This window comes from Ascaphus truei, chromosome 4 (assembly GCF_040206685.1).
Source record: "Ascaphus truei isolate aAscTru1 chromosome 4, aAscTru1.hap1, whole genome shotgun sequence".
Taxonomy (NCBI): Eukaryota; Metazoa; Chordata; class Amphibia; order Anura; family Ascaphidae; genus Ascaphus; species Ascaphus truei.
In genome coordinates, this window is record NC_134486.1 from 348,467,260 (window position 1) to 348,490,705 (window position 23,446).

At 42.5% G+C, this 23,446-nt stretch overlaps 1 protein-coding gene across 3 annotated transcripts in view; it reads right to left on the reverse strand.

The window, feature by feature from the left end:
* MYOM2 (myomesin 2) overlaps positions 1-5,001 on the reverse strand; it is a 150,331-nt gene extending 145,330 nt beyond the window's left edge. For all 3 annotated transcript variants that reach the window (XM_075598214.1, XM_075598213.1, XM_075598212.1), the window contains exon 1: positions 4,872-5,001. The gene's annotated coding sequence lies outside the window, so the exon portion shown is untranslated. The remainder of the gene's footprint in view (positions 1-4,871) is intronic.
* Between the last annotated feature and the right edge of the window lie 18,445 nt (positions 5,002-23,446).

Consider the following 23,446-nt stretch of genomic DNA (forward strand, 5'->3'; position numbering starts at 1 on the left):
GATCACAGTTATTTTTGGTGTTTAAAATGAAAGATTTAAGAATGACAAAACTGTTCTGCAAATATATTCAAACATTCTAATATATTGCCGTTGTAGAGCTAAAAGTCATGAACTATATTCTTTGAGTACTGAGGAAAAAGCGAATAAATGTTCTTTTTGACATTATTTCAAAATCATACTTAATGAGTTTTATGTTTTGGTAACTCTGAACTATGACTTAATAGGCACGCAATTAGTTTTTCAATAGAAATATCAAGAAATGCCATATCAGGAAGTACATGTAGTGAGTTTTTTTGCCAAAAATGAGTTTTACCTCTACAACGACGATATGATCAATCAAAGAATTTTTCTCTCTTAATACTCCATGTGAAACGTATGTTAATGGTTTCCTTAGAAACAGTGGGTCATCTAGCTTGGCTCTCGTCTGATATATAAGTGACTAATTCATCAATAGTTGTTATTTAACGTTTGTTTTCATGCCTGCCATTGTGGCAATAACAGTAACTTCTAATACATTGTTAACAGGCCTAAAGCAGTAGCAATGGTCAGGACAAAAGCCTTTCAAGCGGATGAACCGAGTTACATCCCAGTGTCTGATGATTATTTCTCCTTGTAACCTTGGACAAGTCACTTTATCTCCATTTGCCTGAGAGTATAAGTTCTTTGGGACCGTGGCTTATGCACATTCCATATTGTTCAAACTGATGTACAGTACAATGTTTGTATATAGTTGAATAGCACCGGTGTAAATGATACACTGGTTGGACATCTTGGGTGATGCATCGCTAAAATGATTACATTATATCACAGAATTCTTCCATGCTGATATACTGTAACAAGCAGGTGTTCGAAACTATCTAAGATGCTGTCAACACTAGCTGACTACATTTTAAATAGGAAAAGCATTCAAATATTTGATAAAATAATCCAGCCATTTCCTTCTAACATTTGCATATGAATAACATAATTTCAATAATGGCGTGAAAACAGAACATGATAACATAGGCAAAACCCTGCATTGTAGTCATAGCATTGAACTTTTATTCTATGCAGTTCAATATATTTAGAAATTCAAGTGTTGGATCACATAGGTTACATCCTTTTACCACAACAGCATTATTTTACCAAACATTTATTCTACTCCCAGACAATATCTGTATCAAATGTTTGCCTTTTTTACACCTTATGGCTTAGTTATTGATCCTTTACTTGCAAATGATTCTCCACATTCCCAGGCTTCCTGACAATAAGCATAGAGTGCAGTCATACATCAGCAAGCAGCTGATTCATATACAGTATGGCTGAAAATAGAAGCCAATGTGAACCATTGTGACTGTCCAACTCACTCACCATGCTACTGTTCCCTAGAATGTCACACTGTATATCACACATGTTAATGATGTCACTACTAAAGACAAACACTGCACTGGTTATGTCAATACGGTCATAATTATCCTATATGATAAGGTTTCTGTCCTATTTCACGGTGTTCAGGGTGTCGACCCTCATAGCGTTCAGTGAACGTCACAGGGTCACCTAATCGTTTAAACCTATAATATTTAATTGACACAAAGAAAATTAAAACATATATACCAGCCAATACAATTTTTGGTAAACTTCATTATAATATTGCACTGACTAACCCTTAACTCTTGCTATGACAACTCCTTAAATCCCTTGTTGTGGCAAACAGAGAGAAGTGACACAATGCAACCTTAATACATTGACATGCTGTAAAGTTACAACTATGCCTTGTTTTTGGAGCAGTGCCTCTTAATGAGATGCACGCTCAGGGCCGCCAACTGGGAGGGTCTGCCGGGGTTGGCGTCCCGAGCCCATGAGTCAGGGGGCTTGGTCGCGCCGGGCCCCCTGCGCGGCCGTGCCAGTTATATTAAAAAAAGAAAAAAAAGTCCCCCAAAAAATATGCCAGCGATTCCCTGTGCGCATGCGCAGAGCCGCAGTCCTGGCACGCATGCGCAGGGAAGCAGGGTGTCTGGCCTGCTGACTGTGGACTCGCTCCCCGCCTCCCCCGCTCCCAATGTGGGACGGAGGGTAGCGCCGTTGCGAGCTTGCGCGCTCAAACACAGCTTCCCCCGCGCGCCCACCAACATGCTTCCCCCGCACTCACCAACCGAGCTCCCCCCCGCCCCCGCCCGCCAACACAGCTTCCCCCATGCGCCCGCCTCCTGCCCGGGCAGCAGCCGCGGAATTAGCCCGCCAGTCTTGCCCCACTCAGTCACCCACCCACTCAGTCACCCACCCACCCACTCTGTCACCCACCCACCTAGTCACTCTGTCACTCACCCACTCAGTCACCCACCCAGTTACTCAGTCACCCACCCACCCAGTCACTCAGGCACCCACCCAGTCAAAGTCACACACCCACCCAGTCACCAACACTATCAATCACCCACCCACTCAGTCACCCACCCACTCAGTCACCCACCCAGGCAGTCAGTCACCCACCCAGGCAGTCAGTCCCCACCCAGGCAGTCAGTCACCTACCCAGGCAGTTAGTCACCCATCCACCCAGGCAGTCACCCACCCACCCAGGCAGTCAGTCACCCACCCAGGCAGTCAGTCACCGACTCAGTCACCCACCCAGGCAGTCAGTCACCCACCCAGGCAGTCAGTCACCCACCCACTCAGTCACCCATTCAAGTCACCCACCTAGTCAGTCAGTCAGTCACCCACCCAGTCAGTCAGTCACCCACCCACCCAGTCAGTCACCCACCCAGGCAGTCAGTCACGTACCAGCCCAGTCAATCACCCACCCAGGCAGGCAGGCAGGCAGGCATTCACCTGTCTTTTGTTGAAAATATAAAAATAAACAGATTGCATTGTAATGTTTTTTTCCTTATTACAATAAGAAGAAAACAGTTAAGTAAGTTGCGCACTAAAAAATATTTTTTCGTGGTAGGCGCACTATGGGTTCGAGGGGGTGGGGGGCCTGCTCCTTTCATTTGTCCTGGTCCCCATGATTTCTGTTGGCGGCCCTGTGCACGCTTCCCATTTTGTCTTATCATATAAGGATTGCACATATCAAAATTAGTGAAAATCCATGTTTGTTCTTAAGTGCTGCCTTAAAAATCCAGAACGGTCAAACTCAAGACTGCTTTTCATCATCAACTGCACGTGTGATGTACAGTATGTCTCCATGTATATCTCTAACCAGTAAATAGCCTTTCAATGTGATCATTAGGATGCACAGCCAAGTTCCCTTATTCAAAGGTCACCTTTTGCACATGTAATCAATACATCACAAATGAATGTTCCTTCAGGCAGGGAAAAGGAGAGCATACATAAGCTGTGGCATATTTCAGAAGCTTTCTGCCCAGTGAGATACAGTATGTGTTTTACTAAGACTCCTTTGAAACAAGCAATAAAAGGAAAGAAAGACAGACTCATTGAGGGCCTCACAGATTCAAACCTGGTGCTGTTTCTCTGTTTAATTCTATTAGTATGCTTAAAATAGGCTGGCCCCATTTCAGTCCTCCAGGGCCACAAACAGGACAGATTTTCAAGGCAATACATACAAAAAAAAAACTGTTTTGTTTGTAGCATTTTTTGTAACTGAGCTCAGGCCAGTCTGGCTTAAAACATAGCAAAAGAAAGTAAATTGAAAGCAAAAAAAATGTTTTTCCTTTTCAACATGCGCTAAGCACTGGTCCTGGGATTAAATGTTGATTTAAAGTGCCATTATTGAACACTTGTCATTTTTGAACACCAACGGGTTCTATATGTGATATCTTCCAGTTACAAATTTGTTGCAAATTAACAGCACCCGATATAATAAAGAAAAAATACTTTTTTTTGCTGAAGCAGTGACAAATATCATATATTCCAACTACATATTACAGTATGTTGACACCCAGATAATGTGTTTCACATGCATGTTACATACAGCTAAAATAACCAAATGTCCATACAAATAGGATATTTGAACCTTTTTGCTACTAGAGAGGTAAGCAACCCAGATGCATTGTGGCCTCCTCGGGGAGCGAAAGAGTTAAAAAAAATAATCTTGTGCATACCAGGGAATTAATAAATTAGAATTACCTGGACATTGATGCCGAAAAACAGACAATTAACAAATACAGCCATATACAAACCAGACAGTACATTTAATTGTGTGAAACCCATCCATGTATACGGTATACTGTAATGTACTGTGTTCTGTACATTTAAATCTGTTCAAAACCTTAACAATTCAAATGCAATGCTTCTGATATGTTCGTTTGATATTAACTTGCATGGATCCAAGTGAGTGTAGTAGAAGACACAAAATCTGAAGAGGTGAGAGTTCATATTAGATGAATCAAGGACCTATAATAACTTTTATTACAAGGCTATGATTGGCTCTCATGATTAGCCATCCTATTATCCTCTGCCTATGTGCAAACATAGTTTCAAGTCTTGTTAAATGGGTTCTAGAATACTCAAATGGTAACACATACTGTACTTTCTTTTTAGAGAGAGATTGATGCATCAAAGTGCATTACTTTACCCTGACAAACCATTTCATAGTCAGACAAAGTGGACATTGAAATAACTAACGTGCAAAAAATTGCACAAATGCTGTCATTTCAACATTTGACTCGATTTTTGGAACCTGACAATCAACCCAAAATGTGGTTTATGATCTGTCCAGAGAAATAATATGAAATGAAAACTTAAAACAGATAAAGAAAGGGGTTCAAATCAATGTATTCCCATTACCAATCATTCTATATGGTACCATGCAATGCAACTGACTATATCTCGTCATTCTTTATGCATATTATATGGGCAAGCCGATTTGACTTTTACACAGTTCACCTATCTGATGTAGTCTTTTAAATACATTTTTTTTTTAATTAAAGTAGACTTACCAGTGTAAGGAGAACTAAAACCTTCAAAGCAGAGAAGAAGAGCAGGAACTGTGTTAACCAACTAACCAGGCTCAGGCTGATGAAAACAAAAATAATATCTATCTGTACAGGAATGCTGCTGCCCTTCCATGCCATTTATGGCAAGACATGATGCTATATATAGCATCTACGGATTGGTTCTCCCAAAATTTTAGGTCATCCTGATAAATGTTAAAGTGTATCTTAACCCAAAGCATTAAACAAACATATCTGATGCTTTCAGCATCTTTGTGTGTGAAATATTAAAATCTAATTTATATTTGACCGATTACTGCAGATTGTGCTTAGTATTTATTTATTTTTTTAAAAGAGGTGTTTTCCAATTTAGTTACAGTTAAAATTTAGTTACAGCTAAAATCACTGGATAATATTTTGTTGCAATTTTTAAGCTGAGAAAGATAATTCCTAAGGCCTTTTGCATTTAAACCACAATAGTATAATACTGTACCCTCTTGCTATTTCTCCTTGAAATGAAGCCTCGCTAAAAGCATATTTGCATACATAATGTAGTTTCCATTTGTTTAGGCACGTCACTTGTAAAAGTACTGGCCTGTGAGTGTTGTTGGATGGGATTGCTATGAAGCATACTTTAAAATGTTAATGACAATTAATGGGTCATCCCTGTTTTGTTAAACTGTCAAGCTTATTAAAGCCAAAGGCTTATATCTCTACAAAAGCATGCGATAACAGAAATATGGATTTATATGCATGCGTACACTTGCTCCCAAAAATGATTTCCCTAAATTAAATTCCGTGTGGGTGATATGGAATGTAAAAACTTGTCAGGGGGATTTATAGTGAATGTCTTTTTATGCAGTAGAAACAACTACATACAGCCCTAGTCCACATGCTTTATTTGTTTTACATTATAAATTACCTAAACAATTGATATCATTTTAACACACCCATTCTTTAATAAAAAACGAACGACCTTGGAGATCTGAAAGCAGCATGTTTCTCTCTGGGTTATGTTACTAAATTCTCAGATTACAAGCAGTCATTCCAAGGAGGGGTGACTTAAACTGTCTGAGTGCATAGCTATAGTGTCTGCATCAGAGGCATAGACAAGGTGACTAAAAGGGGTGGGATAACCTAAATATGTTGGAGCATGTATGCAGCTCTATATATATATAAATAAATATAAATAAATATAAATATATATATATATATATATATATACTGTGTATATAGCAAATAAAAAGATCACTTGTGAGCACATTCACATGTCTTAGGCAGGTTGGCAACCCTGCCTTTCACCATTATCCCCACCATACAGTGCTTCCTCTGCAGCAAGGGATTCTGGGAAATGACATGCAAATGAGCACACAATGTGTCACCTTTTGTCTGAAAAACCATTGTTACATGTAGCCCATATAAGCTAATGCTCGCTGTTAACACAGCTTTAAAGCACAGCATGGGAATCAGATACAAAGTCAGAGAAACCATTCACAGACATGTTTCAACCTTAATGGGTATCATCAGTGGGAAGTTGGTTGTACTGCTTGCTTTGCAATTTTCAAGACTGTAGGGTTTACCATCACGTTTTAAGTTATGGTGGGTGAAAAAGGCAACAGGAAACCTCCACCATAACTTAAAACATGTACGTATATGTAGCCCTGCGTGGTTTGGGCTATAGTTCTGCCCTCCTCCTGGCAGTAATCCCTGCGTAAGGGCAGGTTTGCCAGGAGTTATCATGGGGTTCCCCCACCTCAAGCAATTGCCCTGAGGCAGGTCACCTGTGGGGCGGTGCCTGTTGAAACTACTTAGGGCATTGCACTTCCTATTTAGTGGTTAGTTGGAGTAGAATCAGTGTTCAGTAAGTTAGAAGTAGAGAGAGGAGAATGAGTAGAGCTGTTAGAATGATAGTCTGAGTTCAATAGGTGGACCATATACCTCCTACCCTGCATAGGGGGTAGAGGAAGAGCTAGACCCACTCTGGGTGGCCCTAGGCCCAGAGTGGAGTCAGGGACATCCTGTGGGGAGACAGCTGGCTGTGTGCAACTGTCTGCTGTAAATGCTGTGAATAAGGAAGAATAAAGAGACTGCACTTTTTATACAAGCTCCCGCCTGAGAGTGGAGTTTATCAGGAGGGGGGGGAGACAAGTTCTTCTGTAGGTACTCCACCCCATATTGCTGGGGACTGCAGGAGATGGAGGCGCTGCACCAGTGAAGAGAACGAAGGCACAATCCCAGAAACCTGTCCTGTCTTCCCCCATGTCATCGCGGGAGACTCAGGGCCCCCTTTTGCCAGCAGGTATGCAGCACACACAGACGTGTAGCCTGAGCTTAAGACACCTTATGTGAGATTGGGTGGGGGAAAACGGGATATATATATATATATATATATATATATATATATATATATATATATATATACAGTATATATATACATACTGTATATATGACTTCTTGTAGAGGGCAATGATTGCCTCACAAATTAGTATGGGCAAAGCAAGCAGAGGATAGATAATGTAGAGTGTAGATTAAGGACTTTTGAACTAAGGAAAGAGGGAGCCTAGTACTGCATGTTGTTTATGTTGCCATGGCTGGGTATTTAGAAGGGAGATCCAAGGTACACTGATGAATGTTTGTCCCAAAGATCAGGGACATGTTATTTGGGGCAGTGCTTGAAATAGGGCTCTGATGGATAGCCTATAATGCTATATATCATATTAGAGCGCACATTTTGTGCTCAGGTGGTAGGAAAAGCTTAATGACTGCAGCAAGAGGTCTATGTAGATCTAATCAAGCACATCTGCTTTGTATCTACCATACATGTCAATACTATCTAATCACTATCATATTAGAATTTCAAATTCAATAAGGGATGTCTCCTAACCAGCTTGGGGTTTATATAAAGAGAAAAAAAACCTCACTGTGCCAAGTACATTAAGGGTAAAAATATTTAATAGTACTTACACATTTCCCATTGATTTATTCTGAGATATCCCTGTTGAAATGAGAGTGGGCGCTGCAGTAGCACGTTTATAGCTAGAATCATTGAAAGGCACAAATGGTTTTGCTGCATATTGATTTGAAGGTTGGTAGGGCAAGCAAAACTGTTAGCACGGTTTTGTGAATCTGGCTGTTAGCGTGCTCCTTTGCATGTATACATCATTACATTTGTGGTGTGGGATGTTTGAGAGAGGGGGAATACAATTGGCACTATTTCTTAAACTTTATTATCTAACTGGAAAGTGTATTGCAGGCTTTATCAAAGTAATATGAGGACTATGAGCAATAATAGCCTATGAATGTATTCCCAACCCATATAGAATATTCCCCTTTGACCTTTAGTATATATATATATATACCTGCCTAAGACATGCAGATGAGCATACAGTTGTATTTACATATACATATATATATATATGTGTGTGTGTGTGTGTGTGTATGTATAATCTTCACATCACAAAGGAAATGGATCTAGCACTAATGTGTTTAATTTATTTATGCCCCAGTGTATTATGTCAGCCTAGATAATCATTCATAGTTCACCTACTTGATGCATTATTTGATTTCTTATGTGCTCCTTCTACTCCTAAGTTTAGAGTTTGTAATTTTCTCTAAAACAATCCATTTAGAATGAACAAAACCTGCTTTAAAATTAAGCTAAAAATGATTAGCCCCTCTTCACACTATACATATAGCCCTATTCCAAATATATATATATATATATATATGTAGAGGTATCAGTACCGTGTTAGCCGAGCTTCAATAATCAAAAAATAAATAAATAAAACGGTATCATCTATTTATTTTTTGATTATATATATATATTATATATAATGTAAGATAAAGCATATCATACAGTACATCAATGATTTTATTACTGTGGTTTAAACATGCTAGTTGACACCCTTATCAATCACTTTTAGTGCTGAGGGAGCTGTCAATGCATTACAGGTCATGTACTGTACGTCTGGTATTACTTAAAAAAAGATCTAGATGTTGACTTCAAATAGTGGAGACAAATGCCCTCCAGCCCTCATTCACGTTATGTCCAAAAGGACGTAACACGCAGCCAGTTTACTTTCCCTCAGCACTACCACAGTAGCTCCCAACTTATATTTCAGTCTGACAAATTAAATAATGCATGACATGACTGACTGTCGACTAGCATATAAATAAATATTTAGGCTAATTATGTCATACTTCCAGTATACACACACAGTGCTGTATTTATTCCCTTTGTTATGGTCACAGCAAGAATGCAGTCTCAAGGACCATTAAATCATGCAACAAGCTTTTTACAAAGGACAATCAGGACACCAAGATGGTGGTTTTTCTGTTTATGTGAAAATATACTATGTTTTTATACAGCCTTTGCTATTATCAATGTCTCTTTGCATTGGCTTTGCCGAAAGGGCCGGCTTTAGGGCAAAGTGAGCAAGGCAACTCCCTTGGGCCCCACGCCTTCGTGGGCCCTTTGCTCCCTCCTCCTGTTGGCACGGGGATCCAACTTCCACCCAGCCCGAGGGGGAGCTGGAGAAGAGAGTGCCGCACCAACAAGAGGAGGGCGAGGAAGAAGCACGGGGCCACCGGACTGCTTCTCACCGAGAGGTAGGTATGTGCGTTCTTTGTTTTTTTGAGAAGGGGGTATCACCTTTCTGGCCTGCCTCCTGTAGCATTGCGTTGCCATGGTGACTGATGTCAAATGATGACACAACGTCGTGTTGATGTATTGCCATGGCAACGTGACATCACTTGCTGCCGTGATGTCGTGACTCTGCAACGCTGCCGGAGGGGGGACGCTCTTCAAGGTAATTCTCCTTAACTTTTTAAAGCGAAACTTCTTTGTTGTAACCTATGGAGTTTTGATGGGAAAAATCTCATTGCTTGTAACGAAAATGTGTAACATTGCGTGGTGATGGTTGCGCATGCGCAGAAGCGCCCGCGGGATTCCGCACATGAGCAGAAGCAGCCATGGGATTCCACGCATGCCCAGAAGCAGCCGCAGGGCTCCGCGCATGCGCAGAAGGGCCCGCCGGACTCCGCACATACGCAGAAGGACACACACCACTGTTACTACAGGAATTCCTGTATAATATAGAAGTGCAAAAAGCAAACATTTTAGAAATTTACCATTTATAAGAAAAAAGGCTGAAGTGGAAAAGATGCAAGGTGTGTAAACATATAACACATGAATTGTATATAGATTATTTAAGTAATAATCCCAGAAGAACAGGGCATTACTGGCCAATAATGCCCTGGCTGGAAGAGTTGAAGGCTCGAGGCGAAGCCGAGGGACTTTAACCCAGTAATGGCCAGTAATGCCCTGTTCTGAGGGGATTATTACTATGATAGGGCTATGATAGGCTAAATGTAGGCTTTTTTCATAAAATAATAGACACCTTTGTAAAGATATATAACTCAGAACTACGCTGATGCACCTGTGTAGGAAAAAGAAATTAAGTAGAAAATGCGATGGGAGAGAGGTGGTGGTGGTGGGGGGGGGGGGAGAAGAGAGAGAGGTGAGGGGGGATTGAGAGAGGTGGAGAAGGGGAGAAGAGAGAGAGAGGTGGGGAGCGAGGTGAGGTGGGGAGCGGGTAAGGGGGGGAGCGAGGTGAGGGGGTGGGAGGAGAGAGATGAGGGGGAAGAGAGGTGAGGGGGAGGGAGGTGAGGAGGGACAGAGATGTGAGGGGGAGAGAGGTGAGGGGGGAGAGTGGTGAGGGGGAAGAGAGAGGTGAGGGGGAAGAGAGAGGTGAGGGGGGAAAAGAGAGAGGTGAGGGGGAAAAGAGAGAGGTGACTGACACCACAAAGTAGTTGTGAATACATTGACGGTTGATGTAGAGTATCAATATGTGCTGAAAAAGCAGAGCAAACATTAGCACCAGATCAATCAAACAAAAATACTCTCCATTGTTTTCAATGGAATTACTTTCCTCGATAAAGCTGGGGCAAATGTTTGCATTCCTTTACTCCCGAGATTTACAGGTGGGAGACTTTAATACATAACCCTCAGAGGGATTATTTCTATCATGAATGGAAAGCTTTTTTTAAAAAACATCTAAGAAATATATACTCTATCTCTTGGTTATATTAAATTCTGAAGGTTCTGCATACAGTAAATCATATGTATCAATAAGCAATAGAATGGATTTACCTAGAATGAGGTCTATTAATGTTATAAAACTTTATAAATGTACTCAATAGAAAAAGAAAATGTAAAGCCTTGTCACTCACTTAACGTACTGTAGATATAAAAATAAATTCTTACAATAAGGACACACCTTTACTGTAGTTTCAGCAGCAGTGTTTTGTATTTGATCTGGATGGTGGCTTATTACTGCAGTTAAGGTTAAGATAGTACTGTAAAACTATACAACAGCTGCTCCACAGCCATCATATTTCAAAAGGTGTCAACACTATAATGCAAAAACACAGAAGAAAGTTATATAAAACTACAGGGTCACAGTCTAGTGACCCCAAAAATGTGCAGTACTATAAATAGAAACCATGAACTAGCCAAAGTCAAACATAGCCATTGTTATATTTAATAGGTGACAATAAATGTAACTGTTGTTCCGGTAAATAAAATGCTGCAACTAAAATCCTAATTCACTCATCTTGTCCAGCCTTGACTACGGCAACCTTCTGCTCGCTGGCACTCCCCTCGTCCCTCCAAAATGCTGCGGCTAGACTCGTATATCTCACTCACTGCTCCACTATGCAAATCCCTACACTGGCTTCCCATAGCCCCTAGAAATAAATTTAAATTCCTAGCTGCGACCTCAGCGATGCTGCCCGCCATTACATCTCAGCTCTCATCTCCAAATATTCCCCGAAACGCCCCCTCTGTTCCGCCATGACTTTAGCTTCTCTTCCTCCCTTATTACCTCTCGTGGACACCTACAATACAAGACTTTCCCCAATGTTGCACCTTCCGTCAAGAATTTCTCACCACGCACCATCAGACGCTCCCACAGCTTTCTGACTTTAAAAAGCTCCCTGAAATATCGCCTTTTCATGAAAGTCTATCTAGAACCCCCCATACAATAAGCAATAATAATATATATAACCTAATTTAAGGCTGACTGTAATGTTTCTAAACATTTTTCGCCTGAATTCATATTTTAACCTAAATGGGGCTGTCATGGGGCTATTATTTTCAACCAGTTGACTGTCTATTGATAAAAAAAAATTCTATTGAACACAATGGGACTTTCTTCTGCAGTTTAGTTTAGCTTTCCGTTTAGTAGCTGGGTAACATGGAAAATAACACATCAACACAGAATTAGCAAATTATTATAAATTCGTACTGTTTGCATAACAGGCACCTAAGAAATGGAATAGAACATTATTGATTGTGTTGAAGCAGCAATTCCAGCTTCTTCTTTATCCCTCTGCCTCTTACACACAGTTTTTATACAGCATGGAAATTATTTTGTTATTAAAAATTAGTATTACTTTTAGTTCTATTTCCAGGATACTTAGTGGTGAATTTACCATTTTTAAAGCTATCCCCCACTTCTCCAAAGGCCCATAGGAAACCGGAACGGTTAGTTAAATACATTTAAAAAGTAGTAAGCAATGTAATACAGGTAACTTCACTGGTAACCGTCTCAGAAATTGGGGTGTCCCCAGAGTTCCTAAGCTGTAAAAAAAAGTGGTTAGTTAGGCAGGAATCCTCATTTAATTATGTGATCAATATACAGGTAACACAATCTGTATGGATTATTTGTTTTTCTTGTGCTAATTTTGTAAGACGCCCATCATTCTTCATAAGATAAGATGTCACTCATCTAAGACTAATCGATACACAGACATGTCCTTTGCCCTAATGTACATTCACCTCTACTATTCTTTCTCCCTCCATGTCCCCTACCTATGGAATTCTCTTACCCTGAGTATATATCAAGCATCTTCTCTCCCCTCGTTCCGGTGAAATCTGAAAACACTCATTCTAAATGAACCATTTCAATAGTCTTGACTCATGACTACTGCTCCCCACACACAACCACAATGGTCAGACTGACATCCACTCCTTCCCATCTTGTCTCTTTAAGTGTCCCAACATACCACTCAGGGAGTAAGCTTTCCAGGTCAGGAATTATTTTTCATATTGTGTGCTTGTATGTTTGATGCACTTTTTATTATGGGTGGGCACTTTCATGGGTCCTTTGGGTTTGGTTCTGAAACAAATTTGTGTTTTGGATCTGAAACAAATTCGTGTTTAGGTTTTCCTTGAACGCAATTGGTTGTTTTAGGTTTTTAAATGATTATGGGGAAAAACTAAAATAAGCAGGAAATTTTTTAACTTCAAACTAGTTCTCAAAAGTTCATGTTTTTTTGTTCACACAATGACAACTTCAAGCAGCTTGTAAAAAAAATAAAGCATAAGCCTTTCTTGGGTTTTGGCTCAAATTTCACTTGGATTAGAAAATGTATTCAGAGGTTTGAGTTAAACTTTCAAATAGTTATCTCTCTCACAAACAGGCTTGTAAAATATGCATGGTATAGAAAAGCCTTCCGTGATCGTCAATCCCTCCTTCTGGTCTTCAAGCTGGTATGCTTGCCACTTCTCCCCGATACTCCCGAACTGCCATTTCTGGTTCAGCTTCCTTGGAATATGGCTGAAGAATATGTGTCTCACTGGCCTTGCGTTTCAAACCTCCAACTCAGATATTCACTATGTGATATCCAATGTCTCAAGTTTCTCTTTCCTCTTCGTTTTCCTGAATCAGGTCTCTGGACAATTTCTGTTACTTCCTTCCAACGCATTTCGCCATTATAACTAGCTTCATCAGGGAATGTCTCTCTTAGTCCGGACCCCTAATTATATAGTTTTAGCAATCAGCATTAACTCAACACATATGTTTTAGTCTTCATTCTTAACTCCTTTCATTGCCGAATAGCATCTTTAACAGCTCTATCTACACTTCAATATCTTAGCTCAAGAACTTTATTACATTTATTTTGCATACATTTTGTGGACCTGTTCATCCTTACTTTTTATATTTGTGTAGCCCCCTTTCCCTATACCTAAGGGAACTATGCATGCAACTACACGTGCTGCTGCAACTGTTTGCTCACAGAAGGCCTGAACCTCTGCGAGCCTGGGGTGAGCTCTTTCTCTTTGCGTGCAGCGCCTCCACCTCTGAGGGATCCCAGCATTGGTGGGATAACCCCTCACAGGAACTGATATACAGTAATAAGTAATACACCACACAATGTATATAACTAAAGTTTACTGTACACACATACTAACACAGATAACATATAATATCTGTAACCACAGTATGAACCCTGTGCCCCAACACGTGCTGGTTCCCCCAAAGTACTGAGGGTGCTGTGTGTCACTAATACCCCTGGTGTCCTATCCCAGCAATTCCCACCCAAATGTGAGGTAGCGCTACCCCCTATGGATGTAGGTGCACGTTGAGTACCTGCCTTGGTACTCCAGTACCCAGATGCTGCTTGTCGTGATGGATTGGAGTGGGTCCCACGTAGCGGGGCCTTCAACCCAAATCCCCTCTCTCCTAAGGCTCCTCGTGAGGTGAGCTCCAGCTGGAGAGTCTTACCTGAATATTCTGGGGTATTGCAGCCTGATCCCAGGTCGCAGAGCACCGTGTGGCCGTACGGTCACCGGTGCAGAAATATCAGTAAGGAGAAGAGTCCCTATCTGGGGCCTTCCCTGCAACACTCCTCTACTATGGCTCAGGGCCTAACAGGGAACCTAAGGGGCAAGATCTATGCCTAGGCCAGGAAGCACTGCTCCCTGGACACTACCTTCTTCTTTGCCTCCTCCGTCCAGACTGACTCGCGCACTCTCTGCATGCGGAGGATATCTTGTCTCTCCCTCCTTCACGAATCCCATTGGCTGGGGCAACCCCACATGGGCAGTCCCTCCCTCTAGGGATTCTGGGACATGTATTCCCGTGGATGCATGTGCGGAGATGACCTAAGATGACCGCCGCACTCCTTACTCTGCGCATGCGCACCTCACTAAATGGCCACCCCCACCTCCCAATCTTGCAGAGCTCCGTGGAACGCACTGGAGTCATGGTGGGGGACTCTGCTACATCTGAATTCCATGTATTCTTTTATTTATGTTTTAAAGCACTGCTAACATTATTGGCGCTACATGAATAAATACACACATATATACATACAGTACAAAATAAGTTGGCATGAATCAGAAAAGACAAACCTCAACCATACCAGCATTTTTCCATCAAACTGCCTATTTTATGGATAAGTGGAAAGTAGATCCATTTACATGGATAGAGTGGAATATGTCTCAGAAAGACACCCAAAAAGAGTATTTTCAGTCACTGTACCGGATAGGACTGGTGCTTTGTTATGTAAGCCAGACCCACAGCATTACTATTAGATAGTAAATAGGTTCTACATGTTGGTAGGAACCAGGGTTACTCTAATGCAGCAATATGATTGTTGTTTCATATTAATACTGTAATGTACTGTGTTATACAGTGATGTGTATGTATCACCTCTGCAGGTATGCTGTGATAACTGTATATCATGTTAGCATACTACTGTTGTTAAGCACTGTTATTTTTGTTCTGTTCCGTTTCTCAGATGAGGGATGGTACACCAAATTTGTTCCAAGTTGGGACCATTGGATTCCACCAGAGGGAGCATGTAGCTATACCTGGTTTTGCTACCAGTCTGCCCTCCCGGCACGCAAGCCTCCTAGTAAGAGCAGGCAGTGCCAGTAGCAATTATGGGTTTTCCTCACACAGACAGCTTCACTTGAGTGACAGGGGAGGAGGTGGGACTAGGCATATAATATGCTTATATATATATACTGTATATATATTATATATATATATATATATATATATATATATACTGTATATATATATATATATATATATATATATATATATATATATATATATATATCAGGGAGCAGGAGGAAAGCAAGCTAACCACAGATCAGTTGAGAGTTTTCATGTGTTAGGTTGAAATAGTATCACATACCAACTCACTGTTCAAGACTAATATGGTAGTTAATAAAAGTAGAAACATTTATTGCATCATTACAAAAGGAACAGACAAAATAGAGAGACGTTGATAAAGGACCAGGAGGTCCGAAACGTCGCTCTATTTTGTATGTTCTTTTTGTAGTGATGCAATTAATTTTTCTACTTGTATTAACTACCATAGTGAATGCTGGAGATATGTATGTATGTATGTATGTATGTATGTATGTATGTATGTATGTATGTATATATATATATACTGTATATACTGTATATATATATACACACTTTATTTAGTTTTATATATATATATATATATATATATATATATATATATATATATACCCATACATACATACATACATACATACATACATACATACATACATACATACATACATATCTCCAGCATTCACTATGGTAGTTAATAAAAGTAGAAAAATTAATTGCATCACTACAAAAAGAACATACAAAATAGAGCGACGTTTCGGACCTCCTGGTCCTTTATCAACGTCTCTCTATTTTGTCTGTTCCTTTTGTAATGATGCAATAAATGTTTCTACTTTTATTAACTACCATATTAGTCTTGAACAGTGAGTTGGTATGTGATACTATTTCAACCTAACACATGAAAACTCTCAACTGATCTGTGGATAGCTTGCTTTCCTCCTGCTCCCTGATTCTCTGGCAGCTTTAACTTCCTTTGGTTTCCACTTATAGATTGCTGCCTAGGACATCTGAACATAAGAACATCTGAACGTATTACTTTCCCTGATATTTGGATACGTAAATATAGAAGTACCTATTAGGTATAGCCATGGCTGGTCCTGGCTATCTTTCTGCCTCCCTGTCACATAAGCCCCAGTAGCTACAAACAGTGACAGGCTATCCTGTGGGTTTACTCCCCCTCATGCTGCCTCTCAGAGTGACAGGGGTGGAGGTGAAACTGGGTCTGTGTACAGCCAATCATGGTGCAGACTCTGTGCCCTCCCCTCTCTGCCTTAGGGAGGAAGTGTTCCAAATTGTATTGAGTCCATCTCATCCCCTCCTGGGATTGAGACATGCCTTCAGCTCCTCCTGCCCTATATTTCACCTAGGGGAGGGGGCAACAACTAAGAGCCAATCGGAGGTGGTATTCCACTCTGGGAGGAGTCAACCACACCCTGCTTTACTTCAGATCCACGGAGCTGAGCCAGAGGAAGGAGCTACCTTGTACTCTGTTGCAATACAGCACTACCTCAAAAGAAAAAATGTCTGCTTTGGAGTTGGCAAATTACTATTTGCCAGGGGGCTACCTAGTAGTCACCATCCATGGCCAACACCACCTGCACGGTGTCTGCCCAAATTGCAGGCTCCCTGGGCGCAATGCCAGCCCCACCGCGAGGTGCCAGCACTGGAGGGCCTTATTCATGTGGCCTGCCAGCCCGGGGCCCACCAACATTTTCCAACCGATCGAACGGGTCTCCACACCAACCGGTGTGGCCCCTGCAGAGTTCTATCCTGCTGCCGCTAATATCATGGGCCGTGTGCCCTGACCATCGCACCCGGATGCCCATGTGGTCGGGTGCCAAAGGTACCTACTTCGGCCTACCCTGACATGTACACCATGGAACCAGCCGTGGGCACGTGTGCCATGCTATCTGCAAACCAAAGCCCCAGTGTTCTGGTGCCCGAAACGGACCCTCATGTCCCAGTTCCTGACGAATCCAGGAGCGGAACCGGTTTCAGCGGACCAGGTGGGTGAATGGATTTATTTTTCTCTGTTTTCTATGTGTTTATTAAAACTTTATTATTTTGACTCAAGTGAGTGCATCAGCAGGGATCTCTGCTTTCCTCTATTTATGTACCCCTCAATCCCAGATAGCACCACTGTTAGTTTCTCCTCCCATAATCACTAGCTGAGCAGGGTTTATCACCTTCTCTCCCCCCACCCCTATATTACAGACAGGGTGAATGGACTGCCGCAGAGATGCGCTTCACTTGGTGGCACAGGAGCGGGCAAGCTCCGTGGCAATGGTCTGCCAGGGAATGCGGGTTGCCCCAACACCACGGCCTGGATGAGGTGTCCTTACCCTCCTCTTCAGTAGAAGCAAGCTGCCAGACACCTGTAAAGAAATCTTCACCTACCCGTGTCCTGCAGCAGTCCCGATCCAGAGTCATCCATCCAGAAGGCCATGGTGCTGCCGGATTCTGGAGGAGCCCCACGCCCGAGGACAATGCCAGAGCACTGAAGAAGCTGCCCGTGGTGAATCCTGTGGAGCCGGAAGACGTTCCCTACCTTCAGATGGGTGAGGTTCCCGTCTCTTACTTCCACCACCAGTCTGCTGCAGCCTTTCTGGACAAGGAGACAGGCGGAGCCCTGTTCGGTATACCGCGGGGCGATGCACTACCCCTCCCTATTTATTATTTATTTATAAAATATTTTACCAGGAAGTAATACATTGAGAGTTACCTCTCATTTTCAAGTATGTCCTGGGCACAGAGTAAAACAAATAATACATGGTTACAAATACACAGGCTTATGCAGAGAGGATAGAGAATGGAAATAGCGCCATCTTTTGGCAAAAATACGCAGGCGAAAAGCTTGTCCTGGCGAGAACATGGCGGGCCAATTCAAATTCGCCAGACGTGTGGCGAGAAGCGCGATTTCGCCAATGCTGAAACACGCACGATTCCAGTAGCTCCGATGCGCATGTACGCGCCAATCGGAGCTACTAAATGGCGCGTTCAGGGGAAATTTTGTCCGCCAACAAAAGTTGGCTGTATTGTGGGCAAATACAGTGCGCCACTAAATGGCGAGTTTCACGCCAAGTGAAACTCGCCTAATTAGCAATTTCATGCACACCGCGCTACCGGAGTACCCTGCATAGGAAAAAATTAATTGCCAATCCTGTGGCGGATTTACGCCTTTCCTGTAAGTACCTCTCTGCATAAGCCCCACAGTTACATAAATGAACAGGGTATACATTATACACAAGACATTGCGTGCACAGTTAAATAAATTATATTATGGGCGTATGAAACAGTTACAGACCAGATTAAAATGTGAGACAGCCTTAGATTTGAAAGAACTTAAACTGGTGGTGGATGTGAGAGTCTCTGGTAGGTTGTTCCAGTTTTGGGGTTCACGGTAGGAGAAGGAGGAACGTCCGGATACTTTGAGCCTTGGGACCATGAACAGTCTTTTGGAGTCTGATCTCAGGTGATAAGTGCTGCAAGTGGTAGGGGTGAAGAGCTTGTTCAGGTAGCTGGGTAGCTTGCCCATGAAGAATTTAAAGGCAGGACAGGAAAGGTGAACTTTGCGCCTAGACTCTAGTGATGACCAATCTAGTTCTCGCAGTGATGTGTGTTGTGCATTGGAGAACAAAATGACAAATTGAATTGTAGAGGGTGTCAAGTTTGCTAAGGTGGGTTTGAGGTGCCGAGCCATATACTATGTCTCCATAGTCAATAATTGGCATTAGCATCTGCTGTGTGATACGCTTTCTGACCAGGAGACTTAGGGAGGATTTGTTCCTGTAAAGTACCCCTAGTTTAGCATAGGTCTTGGTTGTCAGGGTATCAATGTGCATCCCGAATGTTAAGTGGGAGTCAAACCATAAGCCCAGGTATTTAAAAATAGTGACAGGGGTTAGGGTGGTGTTAGCGTTGGTTCTAATCAGGAGCTCAGTCACTGGAAGCTTTAAAAATTTAGTCTTGGTCCCAAATACCATTGTTACAGTCTTGTCAGTATTTAAAAACAGTTTGTTTTGGGAAATCCAGTTTTCGAGTCTCGAAAAGTCAGACTGAAGTATGTGTTGAAGGTCAGAGAGGCTATGGCTGTGTGCATATAGGATTGTGTCGTCTGCATACATGTGTATTGAGGCTTCCTTAAAAGCTGTGGGAAGATCATTAATGAACACTGAGAAGAGTAGGGGCCCCAGAACAGAGCCTTGCGGGACACCACAGGTGAAATACAGGGGGTTGGAGTTAGAGCCTGAGATGGACACATGTTGGGATCTTCCTGATAGGTAGGTCTGAAACCAGTTTAAAGCATGCTTCCCTATTCCAGAGCTCTGGAGTTTGTTAAGCAGGATAGCATGATCAACTGTGTCAAAAGCCTTTGCAAAATCTAGGAATACTGCACCAGTGAGTTGTCCCCTTTCCATTCCACACTGGATTTCATTGCAAACTTTTAGCTTTGCTAATAAGTTAGCGGCACACCCCACAAAGTAATCATTGAATGCATTTGCAATGTCAGTGGGTTTTGTCAGAGTTATATCCCCCTTAGTGATATTACTTGGTTGTTGATGGTTTGGAGGCTGGAATATATTGTTGATAACCTTCCTGAAGTTAGCTGGGTTTATTGTATTTTGGTGGAGATTGTCAGAGTAATATTGTGCTTTTGCATGCCTTGTTTGCCTTGTGCACATGTTCCGCATGCATCTGTAGTGATCGAGATCCTTGGTAGTGCCAGTTACTTTGTAGCTTTTCCACAAGGTATCCCTGAGCTGGTAGAGTGCAATAAGGTCAGTTGTAACCCATGGAAGGTGGGCCCCCCGTACCCTTATTTTGCGTAGTGGAGCATGGGTATCGCAGAGTTTTAAGAACTCGGATTGGAAATAGTCGAGTGCAGAATCAGGGTCGGGAATTAAATCGATTCTGTGCCATGGGCAGTTGGTAAGGTCATCCAGAAACTGTTGTGGGTTAAAGTTTTTAAATGTTCTAGTGAGGAGAACTTTAGGGCTTGATTGGGGCGGTTTAATTTTCCTTACACAGTACACTATTGCATGGTCACTGAAAATGTCAGGAAGGATGCCAGAGGATTGGATTATGCTGGGGTTTGAGGAGAGAATCCAGTCTAGCAAGGAATGGTTATGCGATTTCAGGTTTATCCGTGTGGGTTGGGAAATGAGTTGCGATAGGTTAAGTGACTTGAGTTGAATCTGGATTTTGTGATTTTTAGGGTCAAGCCAATTGAAGTTGAAATCCCCAAGAACCTGTAGCTCACTCTTCTCATTCAGAGAGGAAATGGAGCCAAGAAATTGGGTGATATCAGTCAGGGATTGTAGCGGGGCTTTAGGGGGGCGGTAGATGCCAGCAAGCAAGATGGGCTTAGAAAAGGGGAGGCAGATTTTGCCAACTAGAATTTCAAAAGAGGGTGGGCTTGGTGGGCAATTTAACAGTGTAAATTGTAAGGTGTCTGCAATATAAAATAACACCCCTCCTCCTCTCTTTGTTCTATCTCTCCTAAAAATGGAGTATCCCTGAATGGCGATATTTGCATCAGGGGTTTTAGGGGATAGCCATGTTTCTGTAAGAATGATGGCTTTGGGTTTATGCATAAGGCACCATGCCCTTAGTTCGTCCAGTTTGGGCAGCTGGCTCCGGATATTTATATGGGCGACAGATAGCCCTTTTTGGAATTTAAAGGTGGAATTCTCAGGGGCATGGGACAGAGCTGAAATGGGAGGACCTGGGTTAGGTTCAATATCACCTGCGAAAGAGAGTAACAGTATGAGTAGGAATTTGGGTAGTTGTTTGGAGGTTGTAAATTTGTGGTATTTGCCATTAGAGTGAGCAGTGGTTGGTGTGCTGCTTTTTAGAGTTCTCCACCAACATTCAGTAGATAGTGCAAGGCTTTTGAGTAGTCCATGGTGTATGGTGATGTTGGGTGTGGGCCAGGATGGAGGAGTTTGTAGTGGATAGAGGGAGTAACATCTCCATGAGGCCAGGAGAAAAAAAAAAGTTAAGATACATAGCAGGTTCATTATGCCAGAGGTAGGCAGTGCTGCAAGGAGCTGTTGTGAACAAAGTGAGTGTGTGCAGACTAAACAGCAGGGGTGTGCCTGTTCCTTGTCAAATGTTTTGGTGCATTGCAATGCTAGAGTCAGTTCAGGGTTTCAGTGTATTGTGCAGTCAGTTTTGGGAGAGGCTGCAGTGAAATAAGTTGTAAAGGGGCGGGGGGTTAAAATATGCAGGTTAGCAAGAATGGGATCATAGTGTGATCTGAATAGCTTACCGTTTGTTGTCGTGAGTAAAAGAGTTTGCAGAAAGATGCAGTCACCAGTCACCTCTAGTCCAACTATAGTCTAACTATAACTTGTCACTTAAAAGCTCACTTTCAATGGCTCATTATATCATGGCAATGCAGTTCCTGCAAATGCAGGAGGGGTATTAGTTTTATACAGCTAAAGCAGTCACATGACCCTCCCCCTCCCCAATAAATCAGCTTGTTCCAGTTGGTCAATTAACAACACAGAGGGGGAGAAAAAAAAACACCTTTTGATATTCAAACATACTAACTTATATCAATGCTAAAGGCCAGAGTCAATCTTTTAAACAGGACCCCTAAGGGTCGTGGTAAGTTTGCCAACCCTGGACTGGTCATGGGCATTGATATGCCCTGTTCATCGGCCCCAGCTGCCCATGTCCCTTCACCGGCCCATATGTCTGCCACAATAAAACCACCTTGGAGTAATGGTAAACCCACTCCAGAGGGACTTGTCCAGGACACTTTTAGGCCTCAACCATTGACCTTTAGCCACACTGTTCCATCCCCTGCCACCCCTGTTCAGGACTGTGCCATGAACCCATCTATTACACCTGGCCGAGTGGTGGATAATAGTCATGCCCCTGCTGCATGCACCCTGGTGCTGTCCAATTTTCCCAGTGATGAACTGTCCCCTAAGTTTTCCACTGATGTAAGGGATTGGGATTTTGGGGGTGAGTGGGGTATGTCTGACGAGTCAGAGGGAGAAATACCTGCGGCCAGTTGCATACCAGTGGCTAGTTCCCCTGGGTCATTCAGGTCTTTTAGAGACTCCTCTCTATCACAACAGTCAGCTAGTACATCTGGAGTGTCCTCTCAGATGGACAATAGATCCAGTAGCCCAAATCTAGAACATCTGTCCGGGGAACCCCTTTATTGGTGGGATCCTATGTTTCAGGGTTACGCTGCCAGTATGAACAGGACCCGGCTACTGCTGGTTGAGGGTCAGGCAGTTAATTACTGGTGGGAGGAATGTCAATTTACAACTGAGGAAGTAGCTGAAGCCCTCCGTAAAAAGGGTAGAGGAGATCAAGTTCGGGGTAGGTACGGATACCTAAGGGACCCTCCATCTTGTACCAAGAGGTGGAACTTAGTGAGCCTAAATTTTGGGTTCTGCCTGGCCAAGGAGCTGGCCGCAAAATATAAAAATTTAGCCGAGCAGACCGGGCTATACTACTCAGTGTAGGGGGAGACGGGGATTGGCCCAGTATTAAAAGGGTTGCACCTCATATGGCCAACCCCTGACCTCTCCAGGGAGGCAAGGGGTTAACTGGACTGCGGTCCAGGAATGTGGTTTTACCTTGCTGCAAAATCCAAATGTGCATTCCCCTGTAATAATGTATTGTCACCATTCCAGTGTCTGCACCAACACACACACTGGGATCCGTTCAGGAGGAGAAGAGTTAATAGTTAGGAAGTGATTTGTTCCATGTTCCCGCCTTTTCAGGCTCCATTTTTCAGTTTCCCATAGGTCGCCATTGCAGCTCCATTCAATCCTATGGCGAATCCGGCGGTTTGGGCCCGTTTCTATAGAAGACCAGCAGGTGGCGCCCGAG